This window comes from Nyctereutes procyonoides, unplaced genomic scaffold, assembly GCF_905146905.1.
Source record: "Nyctereutes procyonoides isolate TBG_1078 unplaced genomic scaffold, NYPRO_anot_genome, whole genome shotgun sequence".
Taxonomy (NCBI): Eukaryota; Metazoa; Chordata; class Mammalia; order Carnivora; family Canidae; genus Nyctereutes; species Nyctereutes procyonoides.
Window position 1 is genome coordinate 7,593,652 of NW_026575145.1, and position 26,893 is coordinate 7,620,544.

The 26,893-nt window shown below is 36.4% G+C and overlaps 1 pseudogene; it reads right to left on the bottom strand.

Annotated features, from left to right (window-relative positions):
* Positions 1-22,820: 22,820 nt before the first annotated feature.
* Positions 22,821-23,561, bottom strand: LOC129499549 (39S ribosomal protein L48, mitochondrial-like; annotated as a pseudogene).
* Between the last annotated feature and the right edge of the window lie 3,332 nt (positions 23,562-26,893).

Here is a 26,893-nt window from a genome sequence, read left to right on the forward strand (position 1 = left end):
TAGGTGAGTGAGTTGGAGGGTTGATGAATGACATTCTCACAACCTGCTGCTTGTTCTATTCTTGAATTGGTATCACTGGGAGTTGTCTGTGTGCTCCCTATGGATGGAAAACGTGTTCATGCTTTTCAAAAAAATCAATTACCTCTTTTTTTCTTATTTGTTAGCATTCTCTTATTTATGGCGGCAGCTAGAATTTTGTTTAGAAGTTTACAATAAAATAGCTTTTAACTATCTTATCAAATAATCATTGAGAACTTCTAAAATTATATCTTGTGGCTTTGGGAATGTAGTCTTTTTGCTTTGACCTGACACTGGACTCAGACCATTTTAAAGTTCATACAGCACTATTTGTTTTATTTATAATCTATTGCCTTGGCAAAATAGATTTCCTACCAATTGGAGTCAAGCCTGGAGATATAGTAAACCATAAAAGATTTTCCAGAATAGAAGTGTCAACTGTACTGATCAACAAGATATATAAGCAAACCTACAGGGGATGATTAAATTAAATTGTATTGAAATCCACTTGGGAAGAGAAACTATAGTTATGTACTATCTCCTCAGTTCTTGTCAGCTGTGGGAAAGCCAAATCTTGATAGCATTTTCCAGAAATTGCATTTTAGTAACAAAGATGTTTTACTTATTGGACAATAAAACATTCCATAGAGCAGCAGATGATTGATGGAATATGTAATCAACAAATGCTACTGAGAAGCAAGGGAAACTGATCTGTTTCAAACAGACTGTCTCCACCTATTTTCTTCTGCAGGAAAAAAAAAAGAGTAACACTGGGATTGATAATTAAGTCATATTGCCACAAACTTATCAATTAAAAATCATACCTAATTATCATTCCATTATTTATTCATTATTATTCTGTAAATCAGAGGTTTGGGTTAGCTGAGGTTAGTTCGGTGCTCAGGATCTCACAAGGCCAAATTCACAGTTTCTCTCATCAGGGGAGGAATTTGATACCAAACTCATTCAGTTTATCAGGAGAATCCAATTCCTTGCAGCTGTAGGTCTTATTTTCAGCAAAGGACTGCTCTCTACTCCTGCAGACTCATCACATTACTTCCCCTTGTACTAATTCACTATAATCTCTTTCAAAGGGTAAAAGCAGAGAGAATATATACTTTCTTTTTTCTTTTTTTTAATTTAATTTTTTTTTTAAATTTTTATTTATTTATGATAGTCACAGAGGGAGAGAGAGAGAGAGGCGCAGAGACATAGGCAGAGGGAGAAGCAGGCTCCATGCACCGGGAGCCCGATGTGGGATTCGATCCTGGGTCTCCAGGATCACGCCCTGGGCCAAAGGCAGGCGCCAAACCGCTGCGCCACCCAGGGATCCCAGAATATATACTTTCTAACTCATTCTATGAGGTCAGCATTACCCTATATCAAACCAGACAGTCACTATAAGAAAACTGCAGACCTATATATCTCTCATGAAAATAAACGAAAAATCCTCAATAAAATATTAGCAAATCTATTAGAAGATGGAAGCAGGGTGAACACCTGGGTGGTTCAGTGGTTGGGCATCTGTCTTCGTCCCAGGGCATGGTCCTGGAGTCCTGGGATTGAGTCCCAAATCAGGCTCCCGTGGGGGGCCTGCTTATCCCTCTGCCTGTGTCTCTGCCTCTCTCTCTGTGTCTCTCATGAATAAATAAATAAAATCTTTAAAAAAAAAAAAAGAAAAAAGGAGGTAGAGGTGGGTCAGTAAAGTATCCTCCAGACTGAGAAGTCACATTGAGATCAAATATGAAGCAAGCCACTCCAGTCCATTTACACAGAATTTTATTTCAGGTTAACTTACTGATGGAGGGATTGGACAATCCTAGCTGTATGCAGCTATACTCTACCCCTACTTTCTGCCAAGTCCAAACGTTAATCCCCAGTGGGGAGCATGGTGTTGAGGTCACAGGGTAGTTATCTAAAGTGACACCATCTGTATACCAGTCACCTCTACTATTATCTAAATTGTGTCTGCCACTTTAGGGAAGATCAGAAAAAGCCTTCCCTTCCCACACTCCAGTTGGAGCATACAGTAACTTCTGTGAATTCTGGAACACATTGCCCAGAAGGAGATCATTGTGTAGGCATGAACAAGATGGAGGGCCAAAGATGGAATCAGTGTTGTCAGTACTTCTATACAAATTTAACCCAAAAAAACATGAACAGAATTCTATACCATGGCCAAGTGGGATTTCTCTCTAGTATGCAGGCTGGTTCAACATTCAAAATCAGTTAATGAAACCAATCTCATTAACAGACTAAAAATAAATCACATGATTATATCAGTAGATGCAGAAAAAGCTTCTGACAAAAATCCAACAGTCATTCATGATAAAAACTCTCAGTAAAAGGTCACAGCACCTGGGTGGCTCAGTCATTAAGCATCTGCCTTCAGCTCAGGTCATGATCCCAGGGTCCTGGGACTGACCCCACATCAGGCTCCCTGCTCAACGGGGAGCCTGCTTTTCCCTCTCCCTGTATTCCTCCACCCGCTTTTGCTCTCTCTCTCAAATAAAGAAATACAATCTTAAAAAAAAAAAACTCAGTAAAATGGGATTGAGGATATTTTCCTCACCTTGCTAAAAATTATCTACAAAGCCAACAGTTAACATCATACTTAGTGGTGAAAAATTCAAAGCTTTCCTGCTAAGATCAGGTACAGGCAAAAATGTTATCTCACCACTCCTTTTCAACACTGTACTGGAAGTTCTTGCTAATGCAATAAGGCAAGAAAAGGAAATAAAATGTATACGGAATGGGAAACAAGACATAAAATTGTCTTTTTTGCAGAGGACATAATCATATACATAAAAAATCTGAAAGAAGAGAGAAAAAAACCCTCCTGGAAATAGTAAGAATTTAGATGACCTTGGATATGGTTTTAGATATAACACCATAGAAATGATCCATAAAATAATTAATTGATAAGCTGGACTTAATGTCATTAAAATTAAAAATTTTTGCTCTGCAAAATGCAATATAAAAAAAGGATGAGAAGACAAGCCATGGACTGTGATAAAATATTTGAAAAAGACACATTTGATAAAGAACTGTTATCCAAAATATACAAACTCCTAAATCTCAAGAATAAGAAAACAAACAAACTGTATTTAAAAATGTTCCAAAGACCTTCACAGACAGTTCACCAAAGAAGATATACAGGTGGCAAATAAGCATTGCAAATATGCTCCACATCACTTGTCATCAGGAAAATTAAAATTAAACTAATAATAGAATGCCACTACATAACTATTAGAACCAAATCCAAAACACTAACACCAAATGCTAGAAAGAATCTGGAGCAACAGAAACTCATTCAGATTGCTGGTGGAAATAGAAAACCATATAGTCACTTTGGAAGACAGGTTAGCACTTTCTTTGAAAACTAAATATACTTAACATATAGACCACCACTCACACTACTTGATATTTATCCAAAGGAGTTGAAAGTGTATGTTCACACAAAGACCTGCACACAGATAGTTATATAAGCTTTATTCATAACTGCCCAAATTGGAAGCAACCAAGTGTGCTTCAGTAAGTAAATAGATAAATAAAATGTAGTATATCCAGAAAATGGATTATTCAGTGTTAAAAAGAAATGAGCCATGAAAAGACATGGAAGAGCCTTAAGTGCATGTTATTAAATGTTAGATGACAATCTGAAAAGATTACATATTATATGATTCCAACTGTTTGACATTCTCCAAAGGTAAAACTATACCAATAAAAGATCAGTTGTTGGGGATCCCTGAGTGGTTCAGCGGTTTAGTTCCTGCCTTCAGCCCAGGGCGTGATCCTGGAGACCAGAGACTGAGTCCCACATCAGGCTCCCGGCATGGAGCCTGCTTCTCCCTCTGCCTGTTTCTCTGTTGGCCTCTCTCTCTCTCTCTCTCTGTCTTTCATGAATGAATGAATAAACAAACAAACAAACAACAAACAAAAGATCAGTTGTTGCAGGGGTGATGGGGAGAGAGAAAGTAGGCAGGACACAGAGGATTTTTAGTTCATCCAAAACACTTTCTATGATATTACAATGATGGAAATATGTCATTATTCATTTGACCAAACATATAGGATGTACAACACAAAAGAGTGAACCAACCATTAGGTAAAGCATGAACTTTGGGTGATTATGATGTCATTGTAAGTTCTTCCTCAGTAAATAATGTACCACTCTGGTGGGGGATGTTGATAATGAAGGAGAGTGTGTATGTGTGCAAGAACACATACAAGAAACCTCTGTAATTTCCTCTCAATTTTGTTGTAAACTAAAACTACTCTAAAAAATTAGGTATCTTGAAAATTAATTATTTAATAGCTATATTGGTATTTAAATCATCTTTTCATATTGAGTGGGTTGTGATTTTTTGCATCTTATAAGAAAATAGTTAATTTGATCTACGTTGACAAATTCATGTGTGCAGGGTTGTAGATAGTATTTGTGTGTGTGTATGTGTGTGTATATCAGCAGTATTACTTTCTACAACAAAGTGCCGTTTCACATTTCTTTCAGTCATATGAAATGTTTATGAATCACCACTACATTCTCCTTCTACATATTTCTTTGATGGTTTTATATTTCAATCTTCTATATTTTTGCTTGGAGTCATTGTATGATGAGCATTGCACTTACAAAATCTGTGATATACACTCTAAATTCTTGCATATTCAGTAATATCTTCCACACTAACAATAAAAAGATATCTTGGTTGGGTGTAGGATTTCTGTGTTCCACTCATCAAATTTTTACACCTAATGAGTGTAGATAATATCTAATGTCTTGTAGCCTCAAGTGTTTCAAAGCATCTGATAGTAATATTCTAATATCTTCTTAGTTCTTATTAACTTATTCTTTCCATTATTGGCAGCATGATGTTTTTTGGCATTGTTTTTTTCCAGGAACTCTATGAAACTTCCAAACTTAGACATGAATCTTTCTTCAGATAAAAATATTTCTTCTATTAACTAATTACTTTTCTCATGTACTACATTTTCATTTTTAAATTCTTATTTACATATTGGGTCTCCTTTGTTTTTCAAATAAACTCCTAGGATTTTCCTTCATATATTCCTTCTCTATTTTTTCTCTTATTTCAGCAAAAATCTTCCATTTGATATTCTAATCTACTACTTCAGATCATTAACTACAATATAGTATTTAATGTCAGATCCTTAAAGGTAACATTAATGTATTCATTAAGTTGTTTTCCTGAGAAATCATATCATCATCACCTCCCTACAGCAGCTCTATTTTATGAATTTTACGTTTTTTTTTTCCTGTCTGATATTCCTCAGAGGGCCCTGTGAGAAGGCAGTTGTTTGTTTGTTTGTTTAATTATCCATGTGTTCACTGAGAATGAGGTCTTTATGCTAGATCATTCTAGGTGTCTTCAGTCCTACAAATGGAGAGAGGAAATCACTCTCAGGTAAGCCAACTGCATAGCATAAAAAGTCCTCTAGTGTTTCCCTGAAATCTCTGATAGTAATTTTATGCTTCTGTAATCATTGTGCTCTGAAATAGGGACAACAAGAATGACTTACCAAACAGCAATTCTTGTCATGTGTGGTTTCAAGAAGAGAGACTGTTAAAGCAAAAAAGCTATTGAAATGGAGGAGAGACTATAAGAACACAATCTGAACTCAACTCCACTGAAAAAGTGGTGAGAGAGGTTTTAAGAGTTGGGGTGTGGGATACTAGGCCTTGTGTTTGTTCATTGGTTTTACTCAAATGAAAAGTAAATTTACTTATTTCCTTATGACAGAAGGTAGTTTTACAGCTCAGAGCTAGGTGTCCACCTAAGTTAGGGTTTTATCTTCCCACAGAGACCAGGAGTTATGGATCTGATTTTCCTTGATGATTACATTTCAGAGATTACTCCTGAGTCCTTGAGAAAGTCAATCATAGATTGTAACACTAACAAGAAGCTTTTAAAAAGATTTACATATTTGGGGGGGATCCCTGGGTGGCTCAGTGGTTTAGCGCCTGCCTTTAGCCCAAGGTGTGATCCTGGAGACTTGGGATCGAGTCCCACATCAGGCTTCCTGCATAGAGCCTGCTTCTCCCTCTGCCTATGTCTCTGCTTCGTTCTCTCTCTGTGTCTCTTATGAATGAATAAATACATAAAATCTTTTAAAAAATAATAAAATAAAATGAAAATAAAATATTTACATATTAAAATGGTAGAGAAAGAATTTACAAATTTTCTAAACTAAATGTTCTAAGACAGCAGACGGAAGGGGACTCTGTGGTTAGTCCCTCTGGATTCTGTAAGACCTGGGTAAGAAGAAAGTAAGACCTAGCAGCAAGAAGTAGCCTGCCTAAGGTTTGGTCAAGCTGAGGGGAATGTTAAGGCTGCCTTTGTCAGAACTAATTTCCCACCTAATTTCAAATAGTATTAAGAAGAGGCTAATGTTTGGAATTAGTAATGGAAGAGGTGAAAGACTGACTCAGAGTGCTGTATGCTAAAAATCCTGAGTATTAATTCAGCAACCAGCCTTATGATCATGATTATTATTATGTTAAGGAATCCAAATGAAACCTTTAGATACAGAACACTAACTGTATTGGTGCTAAATGTAGAAGTTTCTTGAAATAAGAGAAACATTTATATTTCTAGGGGCCATAGATCTAAATTTAATAGCAAAATAATCTTACATGGTAAATCCTTTTTTAAAAATTATCTTTTCTAAAGACTTTATTTATTTGAGAGAGAGAGAGAGTGGGCAAGAAAGAGAGCATGAGCAGTGGGAGGGACAGAGAGAAGGGAGAAGCAACCCACTGACCGAGCAGGGAGCCTGACACGGAACTCGATTACAGGACCCCAGGATCATGACCTGAGCTGAAAGCAGACACTTAACTGATTAAGCCATCCAGGCATCCCTACATGATAAATTTTATACTAATCCAGGATAATTTCCCATAAAACATCATTATAGTCAACTTAAAGTATTTTTTTAACAATGTATGGTATTCACTTATATGTTTAGATGATAGAATTCTTACTTCCATGACTGTTTTAACATTTTGATTACAAAACAGTGCCTTATCTAAGGACATGGTTCCCTCCTGCTATTCCCTAATAGAATATATATGCTTGCTAATATTCTGTTCTTTATTCTACGTGACTATTAAGCACATAATTTTAATATATAACCCAAGAAATGGCATTCTTAGATCTATAGTATGCTGTATAATGATTAAATTATGAAAATGTAACAAGACAGGAATCTTGTTACATGAAAAATGCTGACTCACTCAAAAATGCTAATGTCCAATTGTTAAGAACTTCCTCTGAGAATAACTTTCATGAAAAATTAACTGTTCTAACAAGATTTGACATAAATGAAATACACAAACGAATGAATAATTTATAGGTACACTATTGAATGCCAGAAAATTCCTGGATAGATTTGCTTATTCTGAATTGACAAGATATATTCCTAAAGGAAAATTAAACTTTAGTCCCCAGCAAAGTGCCTGATATCTCATCTGTTTAATTGGAATTTTGGATAAAAACAGATAAAGACACATGAATGAACAGGCTTTCTGAAAATAAAATAGCTTTAAAAATGTTTAATAGGGTTAACTTTTATGAGGAAATCTTTAGCAGTTCCACTAAGGAAGGAAATATGTACCCATCTGGCACTTTGCTCATTTAAAATCTACACAGACAGTGAGACACCTCAGTGGCTCAGCGGCTGAGCATCTGCCTTAGGCCCAGGGTGTGATTCTGGAGTCCTGGGACCAAGTTCCACATTGGGCTCCCCGCATGGAGTCTACTTCTGTCTCTGCCTCTCTGTGTGTGTCTCTCGTGAATAAATAAAAAAATAAATTCTTTTTAAAAAATCACAGAGAGAATAGACAATAGATATTGGTAAATAAAACACTCTATTCTGAAATCTTCTTAAGAGTTAATTTGCTCATTAAAGAACTTTTAGAAAATGTAGAAAGGAAAAGATAAATGAAGACAATGTAACATATTAGCAGTGAACTTGATAAAAATCAAAATGAAGAAAGGAGAGGGGATGAATGTGAGTTGTAGGTTTATAGGCATGTGAGGTCTTATTTAATGTAGCTTTTTACCTCTAAGACTGAAAATATGTGTTCTGTGTTTCTTTTCTTTTTTTCTAAAGACTTTATTTATTTATTCATGAGAGACACACACACAGAGGCAGAGACACAGGCAGAGGGAGAAGCAGGCTCCATGCATGGAGCCCCATGTGGGACTTGATCGCTGTCTCAGGATCAGGCCCTCGGCCGAAGGTGGTACTAAACCGCTGAGCCACCCAGGCTGCCCTGTTATGTGTTTCTTAATGCAGACCAATCAACTCTCTTTGTGAAGAGAAATTTTTTAAATTGATATAAAGACAGAAGTTTATAGTTGAAGACAACTTTCTATTTCCCATGGATATCTGTAATGGGAAAGCATTGTAGCCATTATATAGGAACAGAAGTTGTGGCAGCACCCTCTCACAAAACATAGTGGTAAAGAAGACAATCCTATTAAGAGTGATTTGTCGGGATCCCTGGGTGGCTCAGTGGTTGAGCATCTGCCTTGGGCCCAGGGCATGATCCCAGGGTGTGATCCCGGAGTCCTGGAATCGAGTCTCACATCAGGTTCCCTGCATGGAGCCTGCTTCTCCCTCTGCCTGTGTCTCTGGCTCTCTCTCTCTGTGTGTTTCTCATGAATAAATGAATAAAGTCTTAACAACAACAAAAAAAGTGATTTGTCAGTCATTGGGAACTTTTATATACATTATAACACACAATTTCTAGTATTTTCCTTGTCCTTACATTTAAAGAAGGTTCTACTTAAATAAACTTTGATTTTTTTTTTCAAAATACATTCTTGGGAGTTAAATTATTTTATGTATAAGATGGTCATTGGAGACAGCAAAACTTCTAATTTCAAAATTGCTAGGGACTACACATTAATTAATAGCATTACATATTTATGAACCAATTACAATATTTACACAGGCCAAGCAGATCCCTGTTCATTTAATTATAATTTGGTTACTCTTTTGAATAAACTTAGCAGCAGTGGCAAAGCCCAATAGACTATATTTGCATTTTACAAATGAATTACAAGTTATGAAACAGAAAATTATTTTTTTGTGACTTTAGGGTCATAATTAAAATCCCATGTGCCTGAGGACAGAACTAAGTGGACTATTTCACTGATTATTATGTACATGGGTAAAATAGACTATTTTACAAGTTATGCTTTATGTTATTATTATTAAGCTATGACATAATTATGTTGTTATCACATTGCTTATTTGGATACAATTTAAATATCTAGTGAATAAAAAAGTATTAAGTCACTTGAGACTTGACAATTTGAATATTTATTTATACCATGATCTTCAAATATTTGCCTTTTCTAAAAATTTATAAGGAATTAATAATACATTAAGGTCAAGAAGTTATCGGAAAAGCAAATATAGGATATGATCACATAATAATTTAAATATATCATTTTGTAGTCTGCAGACTCAAATAAAACAATTTATTAAGGTTTTATAAGAAAGTTCTGATTAGAGGGACACCTAGGTGGCTCAGTGGTTGAACCTCTGCCTTCGACTCAGGTTGTGAACCTGGGGTCCTGGGATTGAGTCCCACATCAAGGTCCCTGGAGGGAGACTGCTTCTCCCTCTGCCTATGTCTGCCTCTCTGTCTCTCATGAATAAATAAATAAATCTTTTTCTAAAAAGAAAATTCTGATTAGAGAAAGTCTTGGGATATAGTTATTTCAACCTATTTGACTTTGTCTAATTTAGTCCTGCAATAATTTTTTTTTACTGTTTAGTGCCTTCTCTTTAATGTTAACATGCTATATCTTTTCTCTATCTCTTTGCTTTTAATCTGTCTCTGTATATTTAAAGTGGAGTTCTTATCTACAATAGATCATAAATTTGAAAATGGTACCTTTCCTCTCCCCCTGCCAGAAACAGTAGGATTATTTTGGGGTCTTCATTGTGACAATCTGTTGGGTTTTCTGTAAGTGAACTCACGGAATGTGCTGGGGACTCCTCAATCTGCATTCTTCCAGGAATTTCTCACTGTCAAGACGGCCACAGTGAACATCCAGCTATTTGTCATTATCACGTAAGTGTTCTTACCAGATTATGGTCCAGCAACTTTTGCTCCAGGTAAACTGAGTTTGGCTGTTACTCTGTGTATATGTCTGTGTCTCCAGATTTCAAAGTAACAGTTTGCCCTGTGTTTCAATTTTTGGATGCGTCCAAGAAAAGTCATTACTTATATTGACAGGAATGAATGTTTCCAAGTTCTTAACATATCAGAGCTGAAACCAGGACTCTTAAATATATTTAAGAGTAATTAAAAGTACGTTTTAAAGAACATTGGCTGATATTGGAAATGCAAATGATCTATTCAAGCCCTGAAAGAGATAAGAATTTTGTTTTCTGAACAAAGAAAACTTAGCATCAATCAACAGAAAGAGTAATTTAACCTGTCAAATGTAGTGATTAAATATTTGTGACTCAAAATGTGAATAGTGTGTTATAAATAATAAAGAACAGAAATATATATATGTATATGTGAGTATATTTAAATTCATAGTAACTTTGCTATTTTCCTTTTATAAACATAATGCAGGACCATGTAAAGAAACTTTCCAAGCAAACCCCAAAAGTATATGACTTATAATAAGAAATACATATTTGGTCTTCCTCCAGCTTTGAAATTTCCAGTGTCTTTTGTTGGTCTGTATGCTCCCATTCTTTTCCTATACATTTGTGGACATATGCATATACATATACACATTTATAAATCATTGTGTTGTGTAATTTTTGTATAAATTGTATGATATTATACTTAGTGCACCAAAGTATACTTTTCAAATTTAACAATAGTTCTTTAGGTTATTGCTACATTAGTTCAAATGAATCCTTTCTTTATGTTAGGCCTCTGAGTAGCATTTTATATTACACATCTTTAATGTTTAACCATATCTTTATTGATGAGTGTTAAGATTTTTTTGAGCAATTTTTCTAATTGAAGAATTTTCCATTTTTCCACTGCATAATTAGCCTGCTATTCAATTAAAAAAAAAAGTCCTACTTTGTTAATAGCGACACTAGTCATAGAAATTCCTCAGCACAGGATTTTTTTTTTTAAGATTTTATTTATTCATGAGAGATACAGAGAGATAGAGATAGAGACAGAGAGAGAGAGAGAGAGAGAGAGAGAGCCAGAGACACAGGCAGAAGGAGATGCAGGCTCCATGCAGGGAGCCCGATGTGGGACTCGATCCCCGGTCTCCAAGATCACACCCTGGGCTAAAGGCAGCGCTAAACTGCCGAGCCACCTAGGCTGCCCGGGGATTTTCAAATATATATTGAAATTAAGCACATGGCTAATGCTAACTTGAAGGGTCTTCATATTAATCACCCTAAAATCAAACAAAAAAAATGTCATCAGAACACTCCAGCATCATGGAAGGAGGAAGGACAAGTTAAGTCCAGGACTGCAGAGGAGTTACTTGATTTTTCAGGAGTCCATCTTGATGAAAGGGTGTAGTAGGATTATATCACAATACCAGTTAGCATATAAAGGCAGACTTCATAAAAAAATAAAAATAAAAAAATAAAGAAAAGAAAAAGAAAAGAAAAAAAAAAGAAAAGAAAAAATCTAAGTTGCTTTCTTATGAACTTTATAGTTTTGAAGGTATGGGTAACAAAATCCCACAGATCAAGAATTATCTTGGAACACAATGAGTTCAAAGAAGAAGAGCTAAAATCAGATGGAATCAGGTTTAGCAGCATCAATACTTAATCAAATACAAATACAGTAAAAGATAATCCTTCAGTTTTAGCAGGTCAACATGGGCTTTAAAAAATTTTTTTTTCTAAAAAAAAAAAAAAATTTTTCTGATATTGAATCATTTGCTAAATGTTTCCTCTGATAAATTTGACCAAAAGTCTAGTGCAGTTATTCCACAAAATCCTGGCATATAATGACATCATACTGGAGATGCAATTTCAATAAGGAAAAGCTCCACATATTTAGAAGTGATTCTACTAACATATTCTAAAAATAATAACCATACATTTGTCATTAAATAATAGTAATAATAATAATAATTGGGGATATATTGGGGATGTATCAAGGGACACGTGAAAGTATTATATAGAAAAAATTATATAGTATTATATAGAAAAATATATATATACATCTGTATATATATAATAATGTATATATTTACTTATATAATTTAATTTAATTATATAGAACTATTATATATAAAAATACGTTTTTAGTGTTAACAATTATATTTTATAGCTAAAGTCTAGCAAAAAAGAGTTATGTGCAAAGTGTTTGCAATTCAGTTATTTCTGAACATAATAATCCCTTTATTTCCTTTTATTATCATGAATTTTTACATTGATTAAAGTAACACCTTAATTATCCAAAAGCAAATACCCTACTGTGTAAAGGAACATACTCTAGGGCTCATACATATCTAGGCCTGTCATCTTAGAGTTTTTTTTTTTTTTTCATCTTAGAGTTTTAAAAGTAAAGAAACACATTGCAATTTTTTTAAAAGATTTTTTTGTTTATTCATTTAATAGAGACAGAGCAAGAGTATGGGCAAGAGGGAGGGTCAGAAGCAGAGTCGGAGAAGCAGACTCCTTGCTGAGCAGGGAGCCCAATGCAGGGCTCGAACCCAAGACCCCAAGATCATGACCTGAGCCGAAGGCAGATGCTTAACTGACTGAGCCGCCAGGCACTCCACACATCATAATTCTTATATCATGTTATTATTTCTTACTGAGACTAATTTACTGCAGCTAAACTTGCAGGTGTTTTCTTAGAAGTTTCTAGGTCATGTAGTATGATATTGATTGGATTTTTTTAAATTGAAGTGTAATTGACATACTAGTATGATTTTCTATTACAAAATATTAGGCGACTCTATCATAAACTTTTTAACTTAAAGCTGGGGGAAAAAACCTGCAGCTTTAATTTAATTCACCATATACTGTTTAGGAAATAATTTAAATTGTTAAAAATATTTTGTAATGGTACATCCAGACCTTTCTTAATAGTATCAGCACATAGGCACACAGTATACTTAATAGCAAGCCATAATGACACAGTAATTAAAATCTATCCTGGGATAGGTATAGGACATTATCATAAATGTGCTATTGTCAAATATATCACACAGAGGTTAAATTCATTGTCATATAAATATTTCTTTCAGCATCCACTGTTCAAGGAGGTTTTTATTTTTATTTTTATTTTAATTTATGATAGTCACAGAGAGAGAGAGAGAGAGAGAGAGAGAGAGAGAGAGAGGCAGAGACACAGGCAGAGGGAGAAGCAGGCTCCATGCACCGAGAGCCCGACGTGGGATTCGATCCCGGGCCTCCAGGATCGCGCCCTGGGCCAAAGGCAGGCGCCAAACCGCTCTGCCACCCAGGGATCCCCAGGGAGGTTTTTAATAACATGATAGTCCTTTCACTATTTATGATACTGTTATGGTTTATAAATTGATTACCCTTACCAATGTCTTATCTTCTTTTAATTTAACTGTGGTTGTTTTTTTGTTGTATATTAATTGTATAACTCTTTACAGTTTTTCCTCTTCCCTAAAGAAACAGAATAAAAATGACCAAGTTTAAAGCATAACCTCTTTTTTCATTGAATCTTTTTTTGTTATGAAAATGTCTTAAATTATCCCAATTTACTGTTTTAAGTTGATCTATCTCTTCTTTCCACACCCTCATGTATTTTTCTTCATACAAAATTAATATATCTTAAATAAGAAGACATTTATTCTAACTAAACATAGCAGAGTAATAATACATTTATATAATTGAAATGTAACTTAAATAATAAACTAGGAGCACTTAGAAATCATTTAATATTATAATTTTTAAACAATGATTAGTTTGGTCACTATATCCTTTGTGAGATGGTAAAATTCCAAAGTATAAAATTCATTAGTCTTTTATAAGAAAATGGAAGGCCCTCAGATAAAATTTGTCTCTGTGTCTGTGGGACTAGGAGTTAATAAATGAACTACCTTCATAGGATGACTCTTACATAGTTTTAATTTTTTATTTATTTATTTTTTTAAATTTTTATTTATTTATGATAGTCACAGAGAGAGAGAGAGAGAGAAAGAGGCAGAGACACAGGCAGAGGGAGAAGCAGGCTCCATGCACCGGGAGCCCGATGTGGGATTCGATCCCAGGTCTCCAGGATCGCGCCCTGGGCCAAAGGCAGGCGCCAAACCCGCTGCGCCAACCAGGGATCCCGTTTTAATTTTTTTTAATTTACATGTATTGATTTCTCATCTGTATTTTTATAGTATACCTATTTTGGTATTACTCTTCAGAGTTAGTAATTTAAGATAGTAACAACCAATATGCGAGACAAGAGTCACCATTCAGAATTATGTTTACTCCCTTCAGTTGAATCAGGAAGGGCCTTCCTTTCTTTCTTCAGCTACATCAAATATAGTTATTTAAAACTACTAAGTAAATTGAGTGATTTAGAACTAAGGGCTTAGAGTCATTAACTGCAATTGGACCAATCAGTAAATATTTAGCAATTTAAAAAATTTAAAACTCCATATCAAGGATATAAAGTTATTCCCTAACTATTTGATGGAATATTGTGAGTCTCCAAAGAAAAAAATTATAATCCATGTTTGAATGTTTTGTAAACTATAACTTTCTAAAAGCTAATAAATATTTTGAAAACTATGAATTTCTATAAATATCTGTAATGTTTTTACTTCTCATATCAGAAGATATTTATATACTCCCTCTTTTGCCATTAAAGTTTCCAATTTGATTCCTGGGAATTATTTCAAGCATTTATTTTGTATATTTTTACTTTCATGCCTTTCTGCTCATCACTGTTCATCTTTGAGGAGATCCATGCTCACCTTTCAGCCACCTTTATGCTATCACCATATTTCCAGAACCACCTATCCCAGTAAATGAAATAGGAAAACCCTGAGATTACTTTCAGTTTCTCTTGTCAAATTTTCTTTCACTTGGAGCTCTTCTCTAGCTAGTCTGGTGCTCTTCATCATATCTTATGATGTCAATATTAGATCACAACTTAATATGTTTCTATATCAGAAAATATTTATAGTTTTCAAATATTGGTAAAGACAAAAAATATTAATACAAGGGATTAATATCTAATGGTAGACCTGTGTCAATTAATGTAGGACCAAATATTTAGATAGGGTGATCTGCTCAGATACCTTTAAAATTATAACACTTGAGTGAATATCTACTCTGAATTATTATGACACATCATTTCAGTCACCCATGAGGTTAGTTCAAGAGATCCTTGGGGGCAGAAGGCTTATAGGTAGATGTCCTAAATTGTCTATTATTCTGATAGAACTGGCCCTTTGAGCATCAGAACTTTATCATAAATTTATAAGCTGATATTATACACAATTAATCAACCTCTCAATGGTACTCATTTTTAGCATCTGAAAACATATAATTTCTTATAATATATAAAGCTCAGAGAATAGATCCAGTAGCATACAGTGGCTCATTAAAAATGATAAATAGTGGGAGATTTCATTCAATGTTCTGATTTCATTTCTAAACTCTTTTTACATCTTAATGTTCATTTTATTTTGCCTTTCTGCATAATTTGACTCATTTTTTTAGTGTCAGTTCTATATCTGGAACCATTAAGGTTGCTGATAATGCAAAGGAAATGGGACAGACAAAATGTACGCTCTAATGTAGATTGCAATTTACTGGAAGAGAAACATATACTAAAATATTCGAACAACTGATGAAGATAATTTCAGGTAAAAATAAGTTTTTTTTTTAATTTTATAAATTAATTTTTATTGGTGTTCAATTTACCAACATACAGAATAACACCCAGTGCTCATCCCGTCAAGTGTCCCCCTCAGTGCCCGTCACCCATTCACTCCCACCCCCTGCCCTCCTCCCCCTCCACCACCCCTAGTTCATTTCCCAGAGTTAGAAGTCTCTATGTTCTGTCTCCCTTTCTGATATTTCTCACACATTTCTTCTCCCTTCCCTTATATTCCCTTTCGCTATTATTCATATTCCCCAAATGAATGAGAACATACACTGTTTGTCCTTCTCCGGTTACTGTGGCCAAGTTCAAAAAGGGTGTTGCCTGAGTTCTCCTCTGGGATTTTGATGGAATCTTGTCTCACATTTAGATCTTTCATCTATTTTGAGTTTATCTTTGTGTATGGTGCAAGAGAGTGGTCCAGTTTCATTCTTCTGCATGTGGATGTCCAATTTTCCCAGCACCATTTATTGAAGAGAGTGTCTTTCTTCTAGTGGATCGTCTTTCCTCCTTTATCGTATATTAGTTGACCATAAAGTTCAGGGTCCACTTCTGGGTTCTCTATTCTGTTCCATTGATCTATGTGTCTGTTTTTGTGCCAGTACCACACTGTCTTGATGAACACAGCTTTGTAGTACAACCTGAAATCTGGCATTGTGATGCCCCCAGATATGGTTTTCTTTTTTAAAATTCCCCTGGCTGTTTGGGGTCTTTTCTGATTCCACACAAATATTAAAATAATTTGTTCTAAGTCTCTGAAGAAAGTCCATGGTATTTTGATAGGGATTGCATTATACGTGTAAATTGCCCTGGGTAACATTGACATTTTCACAATATTAATTCTGCCAATCCATGAGCATGGAATATTTTTCCATCTCTTTGTGTCTTCCTCAATTTCTTTCAGAAGTGTTCTATAGTTTTTAGGTATATTTTGAGAACCATTTGAATGGTAAATGGTTCTCCAACCTTTTATTTTCAGGTTGTAGGTGTCCTTCTGTCTAAAATGAGTCTCTTGTAGACAGCAAATAGATGGGTCCTGCTTTTTTATCCAGTCTGAAACCCTGCGCCTTTTGATGGGGTCATTAAGCCCGTTCACGTTCAGAGTTACTATTGACAGATATGAGTTTAGTGTCATCATGATATCTATTTAGTCCTTGTTTTTGTGGATCGTTCCACTGAACTTCTTCTTAAAGGGGAGTTTTAAGAGTCCCCCTTAAAATTTCTTGCAGAGCTGGTTTGGAGGTCACATATTCTTTCAGTTCCTGCCTGTCTTGGAAGCTCTTTATCTCTCCTTCCATTTTGAATGAGAGCCTTGCTGGATCAAGTATTCTTGGTTGCATGTTCTTCTCATTTAGGACCCTGAATATATCCTGCCAGCCCTTTCTGGCCTGCCACGTCTCTGTGGAGAGGTCTGCTGTTACCCTAATATTCCTCCCCATGAAAGTCAGGGACTTCTTGTCTCTTGCTGCTTTAAGGATCTTCTCTTTATCTTTGGAATTTGCAAGCTTCACTATTAGATGTCGAGGTGTTGAACGGTTTTTATTGATTTTAGGGGGGGATCTCTCTATTTCCTGGATCTGAATGCCTGTTTCCCTTCCCAGATTGGGAAAGTTTTCAGCTAGGATTTGTTCAAATACATATTCTGGCCCTCTGGCCCTTTCGGCGCCCTCGGGAACCCCAATTAAGCGTAGGTTTTTCTTCCTTAGGTTGTCATTTATTTCCCTTAATCTGTCTTCATGGTCCCTTAATTGTTTGTCTCTTTTTTCCTCAGTTTCCCTCTTTGCCATTAACTTGTCTTCTATGTCACTCACTCGTTCTTCCACCTCGTTAACCCTCGTCGTTAGGACTTCTAGTTTGGATTGCATCTCATTCAATTGATTTTTAATTTCTGCCTGATTGGATCTAAATTCTGCAGTCATGAAGTCTCGTGAGTCCTTAATGCTTTTTTCTAGAGCCACCAGTAGCTGTATAATGGTGCTTCTGAATTGGCTTTCTGACATTGAAGTGTAATCCAGATTTTGTAACTCTGTGGGAGAGAGGGCTGTTTCTGATTCTTTCTTTTGAGGTGAGGTTTTCCTTCTAGTCATTTTGCTCAGTGCAGAGTGGCCAAAAACAAGTTGTATTGGAACACGGGGGAGTATCACTGGTCCGTCCAGCTGGTCTTCTGGGGGAGGGGCCTGCTGTGCTGATTTTCAGGTGTTAGCACTTGGGGGAGCTGCTCTGCCCCTGCCTGCTGCAGGGCTCAGCGGGGGTTGTTTACCCCGTGGGGCCCCAGGAGGAACAGCAGCAGTTGCTATGGCAACTCTGGAAGCCTGGATTCAGCCTCCGCAGGAACTACGGGGCTCGGGGCTCTCGGTTCTCTGTCCGCAGGGCCTGGAGGCTCCGGGGCGGGGCCGCTGATCTGCTCAGCTCGGGGCAGGAGCGTCCTTGCTGTCCTGGGCCCTCCCGGCCTCTGCCTGTCCCGGGGGAGGCCGGATCCTGGGCTGTGTCCCGGCGCCCTGTGCTCCGGGGCCTGCGCTGGTGGATTCGCGCTCCCGCCCCGCAGCCCCCTCCGCGGAGCCGCCGCCCGAGCCCCTCCGAGCTGCTCCGGCCCCGCCGTGCGCGCTGCAGCCCTTAGGGAGCTCGGCGCACTCTCCCGGGGCGCAGGTGTCTGTTAGTGTCCCCGGGAGCCCGAGGGCATCCCCGCCCTCCTGGGTCCTGCTCCAACTCCCTGCGAGCCCCTTTCCGCCCGCCCGGGAAGGTTGGTGCAGCTCCTGCTCCTCCGGGACGGGGCTCTCCTGTCCTGGGGACACTCGCCCCGGCCTCAGCCCGGCTCCTCGCGGGGCCCCTCCCCCTCGGAGGCCTTTTGTTTCTTTATTTCTTTTTCCCCGTCTTCCTACCTTGATAGAAGCGCGAACTCTTCTCACTGTAGCGTTCCAGCTGGTCTCTCTTTACATCTCAGGCCGAATTCGTAGATTTTCAGGATGATTTGAAGGTTATCTAGGTAACTTGGTGGGGACAGGCGATTTGGGGACCCTGCTCTTCCGCCATCTTGCCCCTCCCCCCCAGAAATAAGTTTTAAGAAGAAAATAAAAGGTGGTAATGAAGTGTCTGAGGGGGCATATTACTTGTAGGAAATCCTCTCTGTAGGAATTCATTCCTGAAGAAAAAAAGATGTTTGAACTGAGACATCAACCACAGAAAGATGTCTGAAGCAGAATATGCCAAAAGCAAAGGCCCCAATCAGAACTATAGATAGAATATTGAAGACACATAACGGCTAGGGTGATTGGACCACTGTGAGCAAGATAGACAGTGAAAAGACCTGACAATGGACAATTAGATAGGCACTAGGGTTTGTAGTGCTCTGAGAGCTAGCAGAGTTTAGATTTTAATCCAGATTCAATGTCAAGACATGGAAGAATTTAGGAAATATATAAAAAAGTCTGATGATCATTTTTAAAAGATCACTTTGGATGTTTTGTGAAAAATAAATTTAAGAGGACAAAATGGAAACAGAGGTGCAGTGGTTCATACAGGAGAGAACTATAGTCCTACTGTGATTTTGCTTGTCCAGTAGTGTTACTAGAAGAGATGGAGAGAAGAGGATGTTTATAACTCAATACTAGGTTAGGTGTGGGTGATGAGGGAAATGGAAGAATGAAAAGTCATTCTGTTTTTGGCTTGAACCTGTGGAAGGATGGTGGTACCATTACTGAAAGGCAGAAGATATAAGGAAGAATATGAGTACTGTTTTATCTACTTTTCTCTCATTACTCAAATCTCATCTTAAGTGAACTTATACATTTATTTTTTTTGCAGTTCAATTTGATTCAATTCAATTTAATTAACTGTGTATTAATTGGGACATCTGTACACAAGGTACTATCTTGATAAGGAATTGCCCCTTCCTGGCCTCCAGAATTATAGTCGAGCACCCATACATAAAAGTTTACAATCATCAACAGTTTAACATATTTATAAAGTGCCATATGAAAAGTTATCTGCTAACTCTTCTAGCATTTCACTCTTCTAGGAACTTCTAATAATAAAGAAGTGCCAAATGATTCTTCCTTTCACAATTTCTCCCTCAGCCTCATTTAACATTTCTACTTGTCTCTACTACCACTCACACATGCCTTTTTGATTGCAGGTAAATTTAATTTGAAGCTATACGGAAATATAATGTAAGACATAAATTAAAGGTATGTATATTTTCTAGTAACCACATTAAAAAGGTAAAATATATAGATCATAATAATATTTAATTCAGCTCAATATATAAAATACCATTTCAACATATAATCAACATAAAAATATAAGATATTTTTACTTTGTCCTTTTGTCTATACTAGATCTTTGAACTCAAATTTGTATTTCACACTTGTAGTACATCTCAATTTAATTAACCTCTTTTAAAGTGCTCAATAGCCCCATGTAGGAGAAGCTATTACCGTATTGAATGGTATACCTCTAGAATTTTGGAACCATAAAAAGTTAATAAAGAATAGTAGTAGCTCATATAGAAGATAATCTTTAGGCATCACTGCTATTTGACTATCTCGGGATAATAATTTCCATGATAGTACAAATTAAGTGAAAATCTCAAGGAAATAACATGTAGAATGCCAATGACTGTTAAGATAATACATGATATCAGTTTGAAGGACAAATTATAAGAATAGATCAGTTTATGACAGAAAATGGAGACATAGCAGTGAGTCTAAGAGAAGAGTGACCGAACAATACTAGAAAGGGGTTGAAATTAAATATCACAATGTGCTTTTAGGACATAAAGACACCACCAAGAGAATAAATAGGTAAAGCTTAGTATAAGGAATCAAGGCCAGGGATGCCAAAATGACAAAAAAAAATTGAATGAGATGGACTAAGCTTCAAGTTTGTTGTGACCTTTGTGGGAAAGCACAACAGTGCTGGGGACTGATAAGGATTTTGCAAAAATAAATAGGCAGCATAGTACTGTAGATAACATAGATTTCTGAATCAAATCACATGTCATTTGTTATCATCAGTTTTCACACCTGAAAGGGAACTCAGAGATTACTCCTTCCCTAAAAATTCCTTGTTGGAATTAAGGAATACGATATTAACTATTTATCATAGTCCCTAGGACTTATCAGGTCCCCCTCCCCAAACAGTAGATGAGCTGTGCACAAAAAGGAAATACCCAGTGAGTATTATTACAAATCATTAAATGAGCTCATTTTGTGAGCTGATAATTTTGATATAATCACTTTGTCATCTAAAATGCACAATGAAAAAAAATAAAATAAAATGCACAATGGATAAGTTGTGTCATTTTACGACATAAGGAAAGAGAACACATTTTGCTCGGGGGTCAAATGACTGCTAGGGATATGAGTTATGACCAATATAATCAACTCTAAGCAACCCACCCAACACGTTCTTATGTAGCATCTGATGCCACATGTTTGATAATACAAACATACATTTTCACTGACCGCTTATTTGCATATAAAATAATAAGTGATACTAAATCCCTGGTTTACAGCCCTTGTCCTAATAGGAATAAAATTTTCATTATAAAAAAGATCTGAGGGTGGGACGCCTGGGTGGCTCAGCAGTTGAGTGTCTGCCTTCAGCCAAGGGCGTGATCCTGGAGTCCTGGGATCAAATCCCACATCAGGCTCCCTGTATGGAGCCTGCTTCTCCCTCTGCCTGTGTCTCTGCCTCTCTCTGTGTGTGTCTCTCATGAATAAATAAATAAATTTAAAAAAAAAATCTGGGGATTATTGGAGGCTCTTTGCCTTTGGCTTTGATTTTAGAAAAGTGCACCCCGTCTGGGAAATAAGCACTTACTAGCCAATAGGGAAAGTGCAGAAGTAAACTATATTCATCAGTTATACAATGTATTCTATGTGAAATATCCTAGTTCTGGAAAATGAAAGAGGTGATTTAGGGAACAGAGCATCTCAGCTCTTTCCCTTACCCCCAAATGCCCCACATTTACCCAGCTCTCAGCCTATTTACAGATAATCAAAGAAAAATTACTCTCCTAATTTTGTTCTTGCAGATGCCATGTTTCCATAGACCCTGACATTATTTTGTTGCCATTTCCTTAGTAAAAAATGGCAATTTATTAAACAGTGGCTAGCTAGTTTAATGCACCTTGCCAAAGTGAGTCAGTTGTTCCCTCTTTGCTAGAAGAATCAGATGGATTTTTAAAAATTGCACTGAAGTTGACTTTCATTCTTATTCAGTTAAGCTGTTTTCTATATGAAGACCTTGAGTTATTTGCTCAAAATAAAAATCCAATTGTCAGAACATGTTGGGAACATTGAATCTGGGGGAGAATGAAACATGATGTTTTCATCATTCCTCATTGATTTCTTCCCTCTGGTTAGATGATCACTTCAATATAAGTTTCCACATTATTTTTTAAAAAGCCTTTTTGAGATAGCATATTGGGATTCTATACAAAAATAACAAATGTCTAAATTGTTAGACATTATGATTAAGATTATGCTTAATCTTGCTGTTCTATAAGATGCATGACTTAATAACATATAAAAATTGCTGGTTTAAAAGTAGCACAATTGTGGAAAATAATATACTTTGAGGAAGCAAAGGATGGGTATCAGTCTAACATGCTGTGTAGGAAAACAATATTGTTTTTGGTTTTGGAGAAGAGCCATTTTGTATAAAGAAAAGTGAAAATAAGAGAAATCTGTGAAATTTACTTATAGGATAACATTCAACAAACTTAGTTCAATAGAATCTGCATAGTTTTTTTAAAGACTCTCCTTTGTATATATTGAAATTTTCATCAAAGTCTCATTTTTTTTTTCAGCTACAGATTTTTATTAGATGGAGGATGTCTTAGGTTAGCTCAAAGGAAAGTGATGACAATCAGCAAGCACTCCTCCATACAAGAAAGGAAGCAATCTTGGCTAATGGGGATGGGTAGTTATGATATCTAAAGGTCAGTGTCTTCTGCTTAACTTTGACCACCCAGGAAGATCTTCCCCTTGGCACTCAACATCACCAGTCCTGACATGAAAGGGTCTGCAATGAGCTAGTTCACTTGGCCAACAGTTCTTCCAGTTCTGGCCAAGCTTTGAATCTTCCCTTGAAGTCTTCTTCAGTGTGTTCCTTCACTGACAATTTGACTCCTTCAGGAAGATTGCTTTGGATTATTTCCAAGAAAATCTCTGCAAATGTAGCACTCAAACCACTGATCTGAACCACTCGTTCATGAGTGGTAAGAACTGAGTCCGGGAGCATTTTGTTACATTGGTCCTGCAGCCGCAACACTTCCATGGTTTTGGTGAGCATTGCATAACTTTCCTCAATTTTAATGTATAGATGGTTGCAGAGGTGGTGAACATACTGGACTCTCTGCCAGGGCCATGTCGTATGCAGTCAGGTGAATGTTTAAAACTCCATATTCATAATCTGACCCCAAATTAATGGGTCTCACTTCTACTTTTCCCTTCTTCTTCTTGGGCTCCTGTGCTTTAACTAGGTGCTTGTATCTTCCAATGCCATGGGTAGGCTTTGACTTGTAGCGCCGACTGGTATTCAGCAGAATGCCACCTGCAGAACAGATGGAATTTTCTCCTGAAGTCCTGAGCCTATATATAAAATGTGTCAGGTGGTGATACCTTAAGAGAAAAAAGGCTTGTTTAAAAATGGTATCGGTCTTCAGACACAGCATCTTTCCCAGAGCTCCGTTCATCCTTTGCTGCTGCGGCCGGGAACTGTTTTTTTTCCAAAGCCTCATTTTTGTGTTATGTTTGTAAGTGGTCATTTTCAATAGCTTGAATAGTTCTCTCTTTATTCATTAAAATGAATAAAGCTGATTTTGATAAGAAAAAAACCTTGAGGGGGATCCCTGGGTGGCTCAGTGGTTTAGCGCCTGCCTTTGGCCCAGGGCATGATCCTGGAGTCCCGGGATCGAGTCCCACATTGGGCTCCTGGCATGGAGCCTGCTTCTCCCTCTGCCTATGTCTCTGCCTGTCTCTCTCTGTGTCTATCATGAATAAATAAATAAAATCTTAAAAAAAGGAAAAAACCTTGAGTTTAGACTTCATTCATATATTCACATAATATTTAGAATCAACTACTGGATAAATTATTGCCTTCTGTATAACAAACTACTTCAAAGTTAGTAGCTTAAATCAGCCCTTTTACTGCTTATGGTACTGTGTGTGGGTCAGGAACCATGCAGACCTTCTCAGAGTTGGTTTGTCTCTTCCTGTGGTGTTAAGCCAGCTCAGCTGGACTGTAGGATCCAATATGGCTTTACTCACATATGTCGTTATTGCTAAGGGGGGACTAAAAAGTCTGAAAACTGTCTAGTCCTCTTTGTAGTCTCACATTTTTCAAGGTCTGTCCATGTCTTCACACTGTAGTGGGGTGGGGAGTCAAAGTTTTTTACATGGCGACTCAGGTTCCAAGGGACCTAAGATACTTTATTACTTAAAGTAAGTCACAAGGATAGCAAAGCACATCAGAGAAAACGTAATAGATCCATCTCTCAATAGGAGGTGCAGCATGTGGATCTAGAAAAGGAAGGAATTATTGGTAGCAATCTTTGTAAACAATCTGTCACAACTACCAAATCCTATACTGTATTCCGCATAAACTGTTCATTTTTTGTCCCTATGGTTATGCCTCCATGCTAACTTGATCTATAACTTATCTCCCAAGGCCCATTGCAAATATCTCTCACACATCAAATTTTACATATGGGTCTGACACATATCTTAGAAGATTGATCCTCACCTTGAAAAGAGTAAAATTATATCTCTTTCTTTTTAACATTTTTGTTTACATTTTATATAATTCTTTTGGCAACACTGAAAACAAAATGAAGCACTAAGTCCAGTGGTCAGTAAATCATAATCGCACCTGAGTTAGGAACATCAATTTGACATAGTATATTACCTGCTGTTTCTTGAAACCCCTTTTCACTTGGCTTCAGAGTTAATACACTCTGATTTTCTTGCTACCTCACTGGTCTCCTGCTCTTTATTGTCCTTGATGGATTTATCTTTTTTTTTTTTTTTTTTTTAGTAAAAAGTGTGAGGCTTGAATATACAACCCTGGGATTAAGACCTGAACTGAGATCAAGAGTCAGACAATTAACTGACTGAGACACCCAGGTGCTCCTCTCCTCTTCTTGATGGCAAATTTTTATAAAGTCCCAGAGCTCAGTGCTATGACCTCTTTTCTTCATATTCATAATTTCCTTCCTCTCATCTATACTAATGGCTTCAATGTCATCTATAATCATAAATCCAAATTTATACTTCTCTACCTTTTAGAAGTATATATCCAACTAACTAGTTAATATTCTTACTTGAATGTCTAATGAACACCCAACATTTCTAAAATCAATATCTTTATTTTTAAATTCTACTTCCATCTGCTGCTCTGCCAGTTTCCTCATGGGATTAAATGGTACCACTTGCTTAACCTAAAAATCTTATAATCATCTTTAAATACTTTCATTTTGTCTCATCCCTCATTTCAACAATCAAGAATTGCCCTTTAGATTTACTTTCAAAATGTATACTGACATTGTATCACCATATTCACTGCTAATGACCTTCTCTAAACCACCATCATCTCCCAATTAGACCACTATGGGATCATCTAAGCTCTCCTTCCTGTTTCTACTCTTTAAAGAAAAAAAATCATTGGAGTACACATGATATATAATGTTACATTAATAGTATTTCTATACACTAATATTGACATAGCAGAAAGAGAAATTAAGAAAACAATTTCATTTACAGTTGCACCAAAAAGAATAAAATAACTAGGAATAAAATGAAGAAGGTAAATCCATAATCTTGAAAACTATAAAACACTGATGAAATTGAAGGTGATGCCAACAAATTGAAAGATATACCATGCTCATGGATTAAAATAATTAACATCGCTAAAAATGCTCATAGGTATTCAATGAAACCTCCATAAAAGCACCAACAGCACTTTTCACAGAACTAGAACAAATAATACAAAAATTTTTAGGGAACCACAAAAGACCCTGGGTAACTAGAGCAATCCTTAGAAAGAACAATAAAGCTGTAGGTATCACAATTCCAGATTTCAAGATATACTACAAAGCTGTGGTAATCAAAACAGCATGGTACTGGCACAAAAATAGACACATAGATCAATGGAAATGAATAAAGTCCAAAAATAAATCCCATTTCCATTATTATTCCCCTATAACCTTTCTTCACAATCAGTTGGAGTAATCTTTTAAAATTTGTCATTTTTTTCTCAGCTCAAAATCCTATGAAAATATTTTATTACACTGAGAATATTATACAAATTTTCTTAACATGCATACATTGTTCCAATGTGCTCTCAGTTCTCACTATTATAAATCTAAGCATTTTCTGTGTCCAGAAAATATGTCCAGCATGTTCTCAACCCCAGGCCTTTGAGCCTGCTAATTATTCTCTCTGGAATAATCTTTTAGATATTTGTTAGAGCTTGCTCTCTCACCACCTGCAGGTGTTGGCTCAAACTGCATCACAGGATGTCCTTTCATGAATATCCTACCTCAAAGGGCAAGTCATTCTTATTACTCTTTTTCACATCACCTAGTTTTATTTTCTGTTCATAATTTTTAAGAAATAAATATCATAGTTTATATGCACTAAATTTTTAGGGAGCTAAGCTCAAAACCCAGGAGTCAAGGGAGATTCCTGGGATGAGAGATTTTAATTTAGTGATTAGTTAATTTCTAAGTCTCCAACATTAAAAATTCATTTCAGAACTAAACCATTCTATTCAAAGTATATGTAACAAAAGTCTCATTAAGCATAGCCTTCCTCTCCTCTGTATTTTTAATTTAGGGGTTATGAGACAAAATCTCTGAAATAGGTATCAGAATACTAATGCAATATCATTCATTAGCAATGCAACATGGAGTAAAATTTCTAAACTTCTCCAGATGTCAGTTTATGGACATTTAAAATGGGGATGGGGCAACTGGATGGCTCAGTCAGTTAAGCATCTGTCCTTGGCTTAGGTCAAGATCTTGGGGTC